The sequence below is a fragment of the Malania oleifera genome, chromosome 4, assembly GCF_029873635.1.
Source record: "Malania oleifera isolate guangnan ecotype guangnan chromosome 4, ASM2987363v1, whole genome shotgun sequence".
In the NCBI taxonomy this organism is placed as follows: Eukaryota; Viridiplantae; Streptophyta; class Magnoliopsida; order Santalales; family Ximeniaceae; genus Malania; species Malania oleifera.
Window position 1 is genome coordinate 29,439,056 of NC_080420.1, and position 16,283 is coordinate 29,455,338.

At 35.9% G+C, this 16,283-nt stretch overlaps 1 non-coding gene across 1 annotated transcript; it reads right to left on the reverse strand.

Annotated features, from left to right (window-relative positions):
- Positions 1–237: 237 nt before the first annotated feature.
- LOC131154651 (small nucleolar RNA R71) lies at positions 238–346 on the reverse strand. Its single transcript, XR_009136567.1, has one exon. It is a non-coding gene; the product is annotated as a small nucleolar RNA R71 (small nucleolar RNA).
- Between the last annotated feature and the right edge of the window lie 15,937 nt (positions 347–16,283).

Below are 16,283 nucleotides of genomic sequence, written 5' to 3' on the forward strand. Positions count from 1 at the left end.
TCAATTTCATAAGATGGAGTCTGAAAATCCATATCAACATTTAACTGATTTTGAGCTTGCATATACTACATTCATGGATAGGGCTGCTACTAATGAGAATTAGATTGCGTCTATTTCTTTGTTCATTGAAAGACAAGGCGAAGATGTGGTTTAATTCTTTGAGGCCTAATTCTATCTTTAGTTGGACTGATATGGAATGTGAATTTCTGCATCAATTTTTTCCCTTACAGAGAACTCAATTTTAGCAGAAGCAGATCACTCGATTCATGCAAAGAGCTAATGAGACATTTCATGAAAGCTGAGAGAGATTTAAAGATTTGGTTAACATATGTCCCTACCATAGATTTGAATCATGGTGCCTGGTCAACTATTTCTACACTGTGTTGACTCCTGAATTAAAACAATTCGTCTATACTATGTGTTTAGGAGATTTCTTCGACAAGGAGTCTGATGAGGCATTAGATTTTCTAGATCATTTAGGTGAAAATGGTAAATAATGGAACACTAGGATTGACAGATGACCAATTGCAGCTCAACCATTGAGAGTAATACATGGTGGAGAGTGGTATGAACTGAAATATGATGTTGATGTTGAGGCACGTATGGCTGATATCACCAGAAGATCAAATGCTATGGAGATGGAAAAGGAGAATAGTACAGAGCAAATTTGGAATCAACCTCCTCAGTCCCATGCACTATGTTGTTAGCCGCCATATCATCAAGATGCCTTTCAGCATCAATATCAGCCACATCAGGTTTCTCAAATCTATTCTTTAGTCGCACCCGCTCCACCAAAGTATCTTGAGGATGGCATGGCACAAATGGCTAATACACTTCAGCAATGTATGCAGAGTCTGGCCATAACCAATACGCAGACTTCTTAAGCCATCAACGAGATAAGCACCGATTTGACTAAGATGAGCACACAATTGATACCATAGAAAAATGGGAATTTTTGGCACAACCTCAGCCTAATCCTCAAGTATACCAACAACAAGTGCATAATGTCTAAATGGATTCTCTTGAGAAAAGGAAGGCTATTAGTACTTTGAGAAGTGGAAAAGAAGTTTTCGACCTGAGATACCCATCGACAGACAAATAGTTGTCCCAACACCTAAAGTTACAACTAAGATAGATGAAGCCAAAGAAAAATAAGAGGAAGCAAGCTCAGAATTGAAGAAGTTAGTTAATGTAGAAGCCAAGACTAGTAAGGAGCATCGATTTGTGGTTCCTTGTTCTCAGAGATTGACAACCATGGAACAGTCATTCCCTACTAAAGTAAATGTGAGGGATTGCAATGCAAAAACAAATCTCTATAGTGGTAAAGTGACTAGTACACTAGATAGGGAGGCTAACCAGAATGGTGAGATTTCAAATTTCAAGGAGCTAGGTAAAAATTTTAATGTTAATGTTTCTAAAGAACTGAAGGTAACTGCTCTGACACCTTTGCCTCAAAGACCGGTTCTCAAAGAATTGAATTTCTTGAAAAACAAACTAAATAAGGATCGTTTCTTGTTAAAACAAGGAAATCAATCTACATATGTTTTGTCTGCAACTTTGAAGAGCAATGATTTATTTGAGGCTAACTTTGTGTAGGTAACAAAACTGATTCATTGTGGCGACTCAAATTTGGAGACTCGTCAGTTCAATTTATGAACCTGCACCCACTTGATGAAATTCCTCCCGAGCCTCCTCCAAACATATTGTGATGTTTTTTATTCCTTTATTTTCATTTTGCTTTATTTTGTTCTATTTTTATTTTATTTTCAGCTACATTGTTCCTTAGTTTTAGTTTTTTTTTTCCCTTACTTCCCTACCCAAGTACGCTTCTACTTCCCTCAGTATCATTCTTTTGCTTCTCTTTTTAATCATAGAGGACAATGCTACATTTTAGTTGAGGAGAGGGCATTTGTATGTGATATTGTGTGCAATTGTGTGCTACCATATGATGAGTCTTAATGTGTTATTTGCATATGATGTTTGCATGTGTTAGATTGTTTGCTCCACCTTGGGAAATACTGGTATTGAGCTCAGAGCATGTTGAATTCCTTATTGGTGAACTTTACGTGCCCAATTTTTCATTTTCTTTTTGAGGACATGGAACATGTAGGATGTAGTGCAAATCAGAGTTTAAATCAAAAAAGAAATTTATCCATTTCACTTAGTCTCAACTAAGGGAAGGATGTTGAAAGCTTTGCTACACACACTATACAGGTAAGAAGACTTAGAAAGACTACCTTAGATTGTTTTTGGTGATGTATACTTCAGTTGTTTGGGACTCTAATGAACCATATCCTAATGGCTTAGAAAAGAAAGAAAAAGAAAAAGATTGAAGCAAATGAAAATAAGACACAAGCTAGGGATCAATTGCCAAAAAAAAAAAAAAAAAAAAAATGAAGTAGAAAAAGAAAAAAAGGAAAAGAAATACGAAGAGAAAACAATTGTGTTTTGGAAAGGGCTACCTAATACCAGAGTTCTAACTAAATAAAAAAGTGGGTGCCTTTTAAAGTGTAGTAGCGTGAAAGCCACCATTGTACATTCATGCACTTGAAATGACTACCTACTACCAGGGTCCAAACTAAACAAGAAAGTGGGTGCCTTTTAAAGTGTAATAGTGTGAAAGCCGCCAATACAATCGGTTTGAATGCATTTACGTTATTTGCTAGAGACTAGCAAAACGTTAGTTAGGGGGTGTGATTACGCATCAAAGTTGCATATTTAGGTGTTTAAAATTGTTAATTAAATATTACAATTTCACTTAAATACCTAATTATGTCCCGTATTTTAACATTGAGCTCATTCAACAATTCTAAGTTAATTATCCTATTTTTTCTGTAAATTTACGAATATTCATGCTTTATTATTACAGGGTAATTTTTGGAAATTAAAGTCGAAATTAAAATGTACGTGGGCTTTGTTCATGTGAATCTGTGTCATGCAATGCAAATGAAAAGCCGTTGTAATGGGCTGCGTATGTAGGTGAACCATGCATGCATGAACCATGCGTTAAGTGAAGAGGGCATGCAAGTTGCATGGTTGTGAGAATTAAGTGCAAACTTGGCCATTAAGTGAAGCAGCTGGGCCGTGTGCATGAGTTGCCAACAAACAATGAGTTGGGCTTCAAAAATGCAAGCTGGCCGTGAGATTTAAATGACTTGGAGAAAAGGAGAAAGAGGCCTGGGGGGGACTTAATGGAAAAGGAAGGCAAGGGTGATGTGACTACGTGCATGGGTTATGTGGGCTCGCCATGCGCTGAAGGAGGTCAAATTGCAAGCTGTGTGAGCGCTGGAGGCCGAATGGATGAGGGGAGAATTGAGTATTTGGGTGGCTTTTGAGGGCATTGAATAAAAGAGGCAGGCTAGGGTTCAGGTCATCTTTAGCATTGCTTTTGAGAAGCTATAGAGTTGGGGTGTGTTAATTTAAGTGTAATCCCAAGAGGAAAAGGGGGGGGGGGGTGAATAAGGTATTTTTAAGAACCTTTAATATTATTTACAACTTAATCCCTATTTTTATATTTAACAAATTAATTGCAGGGGTTTAAGACTAATTTAAATTATTATATCAATGAATTCTTTTTACCCAATTAATTGTTAAGTGCAAGTGGGGTTATTCAACATACACATGCAAGATAGATAGTGAAATGCGTTGCAGAAAAAAAAAGGAGTGAAGGAAGAGAGAAGGCAAACACAGTTTTTACGAGGTTTAGCCAGCCTAGCCTATGTCCTCGCCTTGAGCAACCTACTCAAGGATTCCACTAAATACTTGCTCCTTTAACCGAGATGGAGTTTCCATTATATCCATAGCTTACAAAAGGCACAACTTCCTCCTCACTCTCGGTTCACAACCTGAACCTTGATTTACAATATAGAATTTCAAATCTACAAAACAACTCAAGATTTTCTTCTGACAAAGCTAGTGAATACAATTGAAATCTTAACACATATCCATATGATGAAACTTGAAGCTCAGTATGTATGTAATGATATAATTGTTATATGAATGATATGCTTCAACACACAATTTCCCTTTTTATCAAATCTCCCAAAAATAATGATATAAGTAAAACTTTGGAGAAATTATGATTCTAGTTCAACTTATTTGATGCATGAATACCAAATGTGATCTCATCAAAAGATTTGTCTTGAATATTATAACGATCAAAATCAATAAGTTTTCTTCCAAATATTCTACCACAATATGATCTTTGTAATATGAAAATAAGTATATATATGATATGATTTCCAAAGATAAAAAACCTAATATAATAGTTTTCATAAAATATCCTTCATGAATATATATAGTTATGAACTCTGTGGATATTTAATCAAGTGGTTTTGTAATATCAAAAATATCAAGTCTTTTACTGAATACACACTTGAATCAAAACCGTTTAACCAATGGCAAAAACTTTTCTCAAGTAGTGATCTTGTCAAATGATTTAATATAAACACACTCAAGATTAATCTCTCATCAAATATTCAATAATGGATTTTGAGATGAAAAGCTCTTTGAAAATAAATATCAACAAGCAAATCAATTCAGATGAAAAAAACTCTATGCCAATAAATATTAACAAGTAGATCGATTTACCAAACCTCAGTACCAAAATGAAAGCACAATGATTGCTAGATTTCCTTTTGAAGATCAAGATAGCCTTAGCTCAGATTTGATGTATAAAATTTGAAATCCCAAGTAAAAACTTTAGCAATGTTTTCAAAGTTCTCCCAAGTTGTGCTAAACGTACAATATCCTCAATTGTATACCAAAGGTTCGTTCTATTTTCACTTGTTTGGGGCACAAGGGTTTAGATGTTGATTATATAGGTAACCTTACCCTTAGGATGTTTTCTAATAGTTGGATCAACTTGATGAAGAAATAACTCGCGTGTTCTCTCATTAAAAGATCAAAATTTTAATCTTTCCATAAGTTTAGATAATTGAGGGTTAGAGCTCAGATGACTGAAGTTCCTTAGAGCTTCAAAAAAATTAACCTGGACACAAGGTCAGACGACTGAAGTTGGCGTTCAGACTTCTGAAGTTACGGGTTCAGACAACTGAAGTTAGGGTTCAGTCTTCTGATGTGCTTCTGCCAGTTTCTGTGTTTCTCCAATAATTCTTCGGGAGATTGAACTTATTCTTCGGTCTTCTGAAGTTGAAACTTCAGACGACTGAACAGGAATTTCGGCCTTCTGAACAATGCATTTTCTGGATTGTTCTTTTTAGTTTCAAAAATCTATTTTGCTATCTTTCTTTGCTCTTTTATAAAATATTTTCTAGGTTTTCAAACACAATCTCTAAGTCCATAAATATCCCTAAAGATGTTCATGAGATGCATGAGTCCTAAGGTCAGTCTAGGGTATATTTTAAGCCTCAAATTAAATCATATGAAATATGTGAATGCATTAGTTCTAAATACCCATTCCCATGACGATCTTGAACTTGCCGCTTGTATTTTCATTCTTCAACTCTTTTAGTTGCATAGATTTTGCCAAGATATATATATACGTTAGTCTTCATGGTTTCTATGACTTTCTATCCTTCCATGCATGCTAAATATTGTTCCTATTCACAATCTCAATACATAGATCAAATACCAAGTGATTTGTCATTATCAAAATAGGATTGGACTCATAGAGTCAACAATCTCCCCTTTTTTGATGATGTCAAATATACAAGCAAAAATATAGAATGGGTTATGCCTAACAAGGCTCCCCCTCGAATAATGCACAAACAATTATGCATCAATATGAAATATGCTCATAAAAATATGCAGCAATATGAAATATGCTCATAGAAAATTTGTTTTGCCAACCATGTTTGCTATAGCCTAATTCTTCTTCCCTTTTTGACATCAACAAAAAAGTGTATAATAGTAAGACATTAGTTGACATAACCTTATATTCTTCTCCCTTTTTTACAGCTTAAAGTTTAAACTTTTTCAACCATCAGATTAAAAAAAAATTGTATTGGGAAATGTGTCTCCCTGTGTTAATTCAATTTACTTCTCCCCCTTGCTAATGTAGAAAGTTGTGTTGTTGAATGTAAATTGCAATGTGAACATACACAATGTGGAAAATTTCAAAGATTATGTGATGATTAACATGTGTAAGTCAATAGACCCTTATCATGATATGAACAAATGTGATACCAAATGAGAACAAATGAGCTGAATATGGAGTTGTTAGCCAATTGTGGATATTAAGTAACATTACTCCCCTTGAATTATGTCATCTAATATAATTCTAGGCAACCTCTCGACTATGCATTAGACCTAATTCACCCCTAATTTGGATAAACCTATCATCCGCAAGTGGTTTCATGAATATGTCTGCCCATTGTTCATTTGTGCATACAAACTCAAGTGTCACATCTCCTTTTTGCACATGATCATGAAGAAAATGATGTCTTATTTCTACATGTTTAGTTTGTGAATGTAATATGTGATTCTTTGAGATGTTTATTGCACTCGTATTGTTGCATCTTATAGGTATGTTGTCATAACTTAATCCAAAATTCATCAGTTGTTGCTTCATGTATAGTGTTTGAGCACAACAACTTCCCGCCGCTATGTATTTTGACTCAACTGTGGAAAGAGCTACTGAATTATGCTTCTTGGAAAATCAAAAGACTAACGAATTTCCTAAGAAATGACATGTACCACTCGTGCTCTTCCTATCCACTTTGCTACTAGAAAATTCAGCATCTAAATAGCTGATAATATCAAAAGATGTATACTTAGGATACCATAACCCAAATTCCACGGTTCCTATCAGGTATCTAAGTATTCGGTTGATAGCTAATAAATGTGACTCTTTTGGTGCAGCCTGAAATCTTGTGCACAAACATACGCTAAACATTATGTTAGGTCTTCTAGTAGTCAGATAAAGTAAGCTACCGATCATTCCACGATAGAACTTGACATCTACTGGAATACCTTGTTCATCTTTTTCTAATTTCAAAGAAGAGCTTATAGGTGTCCCTAGTATTTTTCCATCTTCCATGTTAAACTTTTTAAGTAGATCTCTAATGTACTTCGATTGATTTATAAAGATTCCATGTTTCGCTTGTTTGATCTGAAGTCCTAGGAAGAAATTTAGTTCACCCATCATGCTCATCTGAAATTCATTTTGCATAGTGCTGGAAAACTCATTGCACAAGTCTTTATTTGTAGCTCCAAATATTATATCATCTACATATACTTGAACTAGGAGCAAGTCATATTTCTTAGACTTTATGAAAAGTGTTGTGTCTATCCTTCCTCTGATAAATCCATTGTCTAGTAGAAAGCCACTTAGTCTCTCATACCAAGCTCTAGGAGCTTGCTTTAAACCGTACAGGGCTTTTGTTAGTCTATAAACATGATTTGGATTCTTATGATTTTTAAAACTTGGGGATTGTTCTACATATACTTCACTTATGTAGCCATTTAAAAACGTGCTTTTGACATCCATTTGATATAGCTTGAAATCCTTAAAATCAGCATAGGCTAAAAGCATTTGAATGGCTTCCATTATAGCTACAAGTGCAAAGGTTTCTTCAAAATCTATTCCTTCTTCCTGGTTATATCCCTGAGCTACTAGTCTTACCTTATTTCTAACAACTATCCCATGTACATCTTTCTTGTTCTTATAAATCCATTTTGTTCCAAGAATTGTCTTATTCTCAGGTCTAGGAACTAATGTCCATACTTTGTTTCTCTAAAACTGGTTTAACTCATCTTGCATGGACAACTCCCATGATTCATCCTCAATTGCTTCACTCACATTCCTAGGTTCTTCTTGAGATAAAAAGGCAAAATGACTAATCATTATCCTAAGTGAGGATCGTGTGGCTACACCATGTAATGGTTCACCTATTATTTGATCAACGGGATGATTCTTTATGTACTTCCGTTCTCTAGGTGGTTCATTAACCTCATTTTCAATTTGATTAGTTTTAGCAGATGGTTCCTTAATTTCATTTTCTTTCCTAAATCATCTTTAGCGGATAGTTTTTCAAATTCCTTATTTATCTCAATTTCATCTTCATCAGTCCCCTTATAGAAGGGATTTAATTCATTGAACACTACATGAATGGATTTTATAACGGTTAATGTTTGTTGTATACTTTGTAGGCTTTACTATGTAAGGCATACCCTAGGAAGATACCTTCATCTGATTTCACCTCAAACTTTCCTAAATGTTCATTGTCTCTAAGCACAAAAAATTTACAGCCAAAGACATGAAAATATGATATGTTTGGTCTATAGCCATTCCATAATTCGTACAGAGTCTTATTTAGAGATGGTCTAATCAAAACTCTATTTAGAACGTAGTAGGCGGTATTTACTGCCTCAGCCCAGAAGTACTTAGGTAGTTTATGTTTGTTAAGCGTAGTTCTGGCCATTTCTTCTGTATACCTATTCTTCCTTTCAACGACACCATTCTACTGTGGTGTTCTAGGAGCCGAAAAATTATGAACTATTTCTAATGAATTACAGTAGTCTTTCATGCTTTGATTTTTAAATTCTCTACCCCTATCACTTCGGATTTTAGTGACAGTATAGCCCTTTTCATTTTGAATTTTATTACAAAAATTTATGAATTGTTCACATGTTTCATCTTTGTGACCTAAAAATAGGACCCATGTATATCTTTAATAATCATCAACTATGACAAATGCGTATGATTTTCCTCCTAAACTCTGAATCGGGTTTGGACCAAATAAATCTAAGTGTAGCATTTGAAGCGGCCTAGTAGTAGAGATTTCTTTCTTCTTTTTAAAGCTCGTTCTTATTTGTTTTCCTAGTTGGCACGCATCACAAATTTTATCTTTCACGAATTTTGTCTTAGGCAATCCCTTAACTAATTCTTCCTTAACAAGTTTAGATATTAAGTCCATGTTTGCGTGTCTTAGTCTCCTATGCCAAATCCAACCAATCACATTTATAGTAGAAAAACACGTAACATGTTGAGAAGCAAGATTATCAAGGCTAGTGATGTATACATTTTCATGACGATCAGTAGTAAACAATATTTTATTTTCAGATTTGTTCTCTACAGTGCATTTGTCATGTTTGAATGAGACTTTATAACCTTTATCACATAGTTGACTTATACTAAATAAGTTATATTTCAATCCATCAACTAACAACACATTATCAATAATGAGTGAAGGTTCCTTCCCAACTTTACCAACTCCAATGATTTTACCTTTAGAGTTATCCCCAAATGTAACGAATCCTTCATCTTTGGATATGATAGATGCGAATTTAGCTTTATCTCCTATCATGTGTCACGAACATCCACTATCCATATACCACTTGTCCTTCGAGGAGGACAATCTCAAGCACATCTGTAGGACATAATCAGATAACTACTTTTGGTACCCAGATTCTCTTAGGTCCATGGGGGTTAGTACTAGATTCTCCTTTGACCTTCCAGACTTTCTTAAGTTCGACATCTTTATTTTTGAAAGGACAGTCAAATTTTATGTGACCCAACCTCTTACATTTAAAATATGTAATATTTCTATGATAGTCTTTAGTTGGAACATACAATTTTGACCTCTTACAAAATATCCAACGTAGAGATGTTTTTGTTTTAGATTCTCCTTCAATTAAAACCAAGACCTTCCTTCTATAGGGAATTTCTTTAAGCTCGTAGGAGTTTTTCAAAAGTATTTTGACCTTCAGTAAATTTACAAATAATCTTAGTTTTATCTTTCAAATTCTTTTCTAATTCCTCAATTTTCAAATCCTTTTCTTTCATGAGAGATGCATGAGATTCATTTTGACATTCATCTAACTTTGAAAATTCTTTCAATTTTAAATTCAAACCAGAATTTTTCTTATTCACTTTCTCAAGCATTTTAAGGGTGTACAAATATTCCTGATGCAATTCATCATATGAAAGCATGCTATTTTCATTTTCAGAATCACTAGAATAGTAAGATGAAGAAGAACAAAATGATTGTACCTTGTGGTCATCGTGAACCATCAGACAAATATTCGCAATCTCATCATCATTGGATTCAGATTCTGAACTATTAGTACTGAGTGTGTCCCAGCCCATTTTTGAAGATCAAGACAGCCTTAGCTCAGATTTGACGTATAAACTTTGAAATCCCAAGTAAAAACTTCAGTAATGTGTTCAAAGTTCTCCCAAGTTGTGCTAAACATACAATATCCTCAATTGTATGCTAAAAGTTCGTTCTCTTTTCACTTGTTGGGAGCACAAGGGTTTAGATGTTGATTATATAGGTAACCTTACCCTTAGGATAATTTCTAATTGTTGGATCAACTTGATGAAGAAATAACTTGCGTGCTCTCTCATTAAGAAAATCAAAATTTTAATCTTCTCGTAAGTTTAGACGACTGAGGGTTTGAGCTCAAACGACTGATGTTCCTTATAGATTCGAAAAAATTAACCTGGACACAGGATCAAATGACTGAAGTTGGGGTTCAAACTTTTGAAGTTGCGGGTTCAAACGACTAAAGTTAGGGTTCAGTCTTCTGATGTGCTTTTGCTTGTTTCCGTGTTTCTCCAATAATTCTTCGAACGATTGAACTTAATCTTTGGTCTTCTGAAAAAATTCTTCAGACAATTGAGCTTAACTTCGGTCTTCTGAAGTTGACACTTCAGACGACTGAACAGGAAGTTCGGTCTTTTGAACAGTGCATTTTTTGGATTTTTCTTTTTAGTTTCAAAAACCTATTTTGCTATCTTTCTTTGCTCTTTTATAAAATATTTTTCGGGGTTTCAAAAACAATCTCTAGGTCCATAAATATCCCTTAAAGATGTTCATGAGATGCATGAGTCGTACGGTCAGTCTAGGGTATATTTTGAGCCTCAAATTAAATCATATGAAATATGTGAATACATTAGTTCTAAATACCCATTCCCATGACGATCTTGAACTTGCCGCTTGTATCTTCATTCTTTAACTCTTTTAGTTCCATGTTTGCCAAGATATATATAGGTTAGTATTCATATCTTCCATGAATTTCTGTCCTTCCATGCATGCTAAATATTGTTCCTTTTCACAATCTCAATTCACAGATCAAATACCAAGTGATTTGTCATTATCAAAACAGGATTGGACACATAGAGTCAATAGGGTATGCTACAACTAGGAATCGGCAGTAGCAAGAACCTCAAGATTTGCTCTTCTCTTTTCCATTATTCTCTCTCTCTCTCTCTCTCTCTCTCTCTCTCTCTTTGAATTCAATACTGTTAAAATTATATTTTTATTGTTAAGATTTTAGTTTATTTCAATTCAAAGTTTGGATTAAATACTTGTTTAAGAGAGTTTGTTTTATTTAAGAACCTTTTATTAGATAAAATTTTATTTAATCTCTTCAATCTCTCTCTCTCTCTCTCTCTCTCTCTCTCTCTCTCTCTCTCTCTCTCTCGTGCATTTAAATCTTTGTTTAAGTTATTATTATTTTTAACTTTAGTTTTGTTTTATTTAAAGTCTTTATTGGAATTTTAAATGTATGTTGGGTTATTATTATTAAAGTCAATTTGTGTTTTTATGTAAAGAAGTCAATTTGTGTTTTTATTTAGAGACATTGTTGGGATTGAATGTAGAGACCCAAACCCGAAATAAGCTGGGTTCGTCGACGAAGGAGTCATGTTCGTTGACGAAGTCCTTCAAAGCCTTGTCAATAAAATTTAGAGCGTCGTCGACAAGCAAATACCGAGTGGGTCAGAGAAATATCCAAAATTTGGGCTCGGCGACGAAGGGATGGCTTCACTGACGAGCTATGTGGCGGATTCATCAACGAAGACGCCGCCTCGTCGATGAGGATGCTGCCTCGTTGACGAGTTTGATTCAGTAAAAAGCCCTATAAATATCCATTTTGGTTGCTTAGAAGCTAAGTTTCTTCCCAATGCTCTCTCTCTCTCTCTCTCTAAACCAGCGAAAACACTCTCTCTCTAAGGTTCTTCGCTGTTCGACGTCCATTTCTAAAAACATAAATTCCTGCGGGGATCAGAGGAGGAAGTTCTACAACTTTAGTGGATCGGATTGTTGTTTTGAGGATTTTCGAGTTTCTCCCAAAAATCGAGGTAAGGATCTGATTTCAATTTTGATTGAATATTTGGATAGTAGTCAAAATTATGGTAAGGTTATGTTCTGGGGTTTTTAGGTTTTTGAGGATCTTGGGTTGTCAGTTTGGATCGTTTTCATATGTAGTTTTGGGTCAAGTTTAAGGTAAGGGGAATTTGGTTACAACAGTTATTTTTGGAAAAACTAAACTGCTAAAAAGTTAGGTTATGCTTATATGTATGATTTAACTGCTTATTTGCTAAATTTCACCGAAAAGAAATGTCGGTTTTGCGATTTTCCAGTTTTTGGTAAAAGTATGGATTTTGGCGTATGGACTCCAAATATTTTAAAACTTCTTTATTTGGATTATTATGTATGTAGGAGATACTTGAATCCTTTATTTTTATGAAAATGGTGTTTAATATATCATATATTGTATAGCTAACTTTTTTTTAAATTAGTGTGACATGTGGATGAAATTGAGCTTGTGAACATTTGATATTATTGATATGGATTATGGAAACGGAGTTCCAACTTATTATACTGAAAATGTGGAAAACATAGGCTGATTATACACTAAGCTGTATATGTGAAAAGGGAAAACCGAAAGGATATGTGCTGGTTTAAACCTGATATGGATATATGAGTTTTTGAAAATATTGGAATTGCATAGGTTATCATGTTTTGTTATAAATTGTATATATGATAAATGGAACCACAATTGTTACCAAAGGAGTTGAAAGATACTCCAGAGAAAAGAAAAAGGGGTTGAAGGATACTCCAATGTGAAAAGTTGAAAAAGCTTCATTAATGGAGGTGAAAGATGCTCCCAATGGCAGGGAATTCCTAACTGGAAGGGTACAGTGCAACCACACATGAGGGATCAGTGTGGGTACATAAGATAGTTGACTTGTGTGGAGTTAGTAAACTGATGGTAAAAATAAACCAGGGGGCGGTCGGACTACAATAGATGCTTGGCAGTGTCTGCACGAATAGGACATTGTCAGAGGTATCAGTGCACAACCCGTGCCATGGGGTAAAATTGGCATTATATGTGATACAAAGCTGTTGGTCATTCTATATTCATATACATGATTTAAAAGCTGATATGGAAAAATGGTATTGTTTATATTGACATATGTGTAGTGCTTCGATATTGAAAACCTTTGTCTCATACGTATGGATACATGTTTTAAATTGAAATACTCATATGTGGTCACACACTGATTGTAACACTTTCTTCCTTACTGAGAGGTGTCTCACCCCATTATACAACCTTTGTTTTCAGGTCCATCAGGACATCGGTCCTAGTAGCTAGAGGGATTGGGGAGATTGTTTTGGTTTAGCTTATGTAAGCATTTAAATCGTGTATCAAACTTAGATGAAGTTTTTTTTTTGAAGGGTTGTAATAACTGGTTATATTTTATGTCTAACTTTGTGTACTTGAGGATGTAATAGTAAACTCTTGTATAAGTCTAGCAAAATCCCAATAAATGTTTATGTTTTTCCGCAACATTTACATTGTAATTATGTATGGTTTACACCTATATGTCCCTATTTAGGGCGGGTTGTCTATGTATCTTGAACAGGTATAAGTATTTTGTATTCGAGTTAACGGTGTTGGTTTGTATAAAGGGTTGGGTCGCTATAGTTGGTATCAGAGCCATAGCCAGTTGGAGGTATGATTTGATTCATGCTGCCTTGTTTGGGATATGTGCAGAATTTAGGATTTGCTAGTTTTGATAGTCGAGAATATACCAGAGTATAGGACATGGATAAGACCATGAGTTTTGATTTGTATACCCGGGAATGTAAATCCATTAATAGACTTCTGTGTTTTTTTGGATCAATTGAAAGGTTCAAGAAAATCCTGGCATTCCATTGATGGTTTTGTTTCCAAGTAGAAGGGCAAAAATTGAGTTAGAATGGTGTTGTCTAATTAATGAGGTACATCAATATTGAGGATATGAATTTCAGGGATTAAATTTATAGTATGATAGTGTTGGCTGATGTTTAGGCTATTATCCTTCTAATGGATTTCTTAATTGTTTTTTCAGGATGGAATCCAGGGATATTACTGCCAACGTGGGAGGCAGTAGTAGTTAGGGTGCCGGCTTTGAGGCTGGTAGTGACTCCACTAGTGTATTGCGTGATTTTGTACAACAGCTCATGGCTGAGGTAGTGCAAACAAATAAAGGTTTAGGTCACGAAGAAGAGGCCAGCACCTCCTAGTTCTTCGTTTGGGGCAAAGCAGGGGAATTGGAAGAAGAACAGTGCTAGTACGTCTCAGAACACCCCACGTTTTCGACGTTGCACTTTGTGTGGAAGGAGATACCCTTGGCAGTGTTGGTTGTCTATGGGGATTTGTATACACGGTGCAGTAAGAAAGGGCACCAGGTGAGAGATTGTGGTATGCAGGGAAATAGTGGAGCCTCGCAGCAGCCATATAGAGGGAATGCTCAGGCACAACATGGTGGTCAGCAAGGGGGTACGACCCAGGCTAGGGTGTATTCTCTGACTCCAGCCGATGCTGAGAACGCTGGGATGTTGTCACAGGTATCATTTATATGCTTTCTCATGAAGCTGTTGTATTATTTGATTCCAGGGCAACACATTCTTTTATTTCCTAAGGTTTTGTTAAATTGTGTGGATTAGAGGTGCAATTGTTAGATTATGAACTGGTGGTGGCTACACCGTCTGGATCTGTGGTCAGGTGTCAAGGTAGTTCGTGAATTCGCGGTTGAAATTTGGGGAAGGGTGCTACCCGTTGTTCTTGTGGTGTACGACATGTATGTATTTGATATCATCTTAGGGATGGACTAGTTGTTCGCCAGTTATGCTAGTATCAATTGCCGTAGGAGGGAGGTGTTGTTCAGACTGCCAGGAAAATAGGAATTTTAGTTCCTTAGATCATGTGTGCGTTCTACACCATGGATCCTTTTTTCTATGCAAGTTAGAAGGCTACTCCTTAAAGGGTGCCAAGGGTATCTGGCATTTGTAAAAGACATGCCAGTAGAAGAATGGGAATTGGAGATGATTGCTGTAGTGCGCGAGTTCCCTGACGTGTTTCCAGAGGACTTGCCAGGGTTACCTACGGATTGAGAAGTTAAATTCGCTATTGAGTTAGCTCTAGGTACGACGCCTATATCAAAAGCTCTGTATCGTATGGCTCCAGTTGATCTAGGAGAGTTGAAAGAACAGCTTCAAGAGCTGCTAGACAAGGGGTACATTCTACCTAGTGTGTCTTCTTGGGGAGCACTGGTGTTATTTGTTAAGAAGAAGAATGGGTCGATGAGGATGTGCATCGACTACCAAGAACTGAATAAGGTGACGATAAAAAACAAGTATTGGCTACCCAGGATCAATGATTTTTTTGATCAACTCTAGGGCACGCAGGTCTTCTCCAAGATTGACCTACGGTTTAGGTATCACCAACTGAAGGTGAAAGCGGAGGACGTCTCGAAAACTGCATTTCGAATCCGGTATGACCATTTTGAATTTACGGTTATGCCTTTTGGTTTGAATAATGCACCTGCGGCATTTATGTTTTTGATGAACAGGGTCTTCCACGAGTATCTAGACTAGTTCGTCGTGGTATTTATTGATGATATCCTAGTCTATTCTAGGAGTGTTACAGAGCATGAAGTTCATTTGAGGCTAGTATTGCAAATGCTTAGGGATAAGAGATTGTATGCTAAACTGAAGAAGTGCGAGTTCTAGCTGGAACAAATTGTATTTTCGGGGAACGTGGCTATGTAAGATTGAAGCAGTAGTGGACTGGGCGAGATTGAAGAGTGTTCAGGAGGTTAGAAGTTTTCTGGGTCTTGTAGGTTACTTTCTTCGGTTTGTGGAAGGGTTCTCCAGTTTAGCAGGTCCTTTGATGAGACTCACGCAGAAGAACATGAGGTACGATTGGACGGATGAGTGCGAGTTGAGTTTCTAAGAGCTAAAACAGCGACTAGTCACTGCTCCAGTTCCGACTCTTCCATCCAGCGATGGTGGCTTTGTTATTTATAGTGATGCTTTGAAAAAGGGTCTTGGCTGTGTTCTAATGCAGTAGGGCAAGGTAGTTGTTTATGCTTCTTGTCAACTCAAAGAATATGAGAAGAACTACTCGACACATGATATGGAGTTAGCGGCAGTAGTGTTTGCACTGAAAATTTGGAGGCATTACTTGTACGGTGAAAGGTGTGAGATTTTTACCGACCATAAAAGTCTTAAATACTTTTTCACCCAGAAGGAGCTCAACATGAG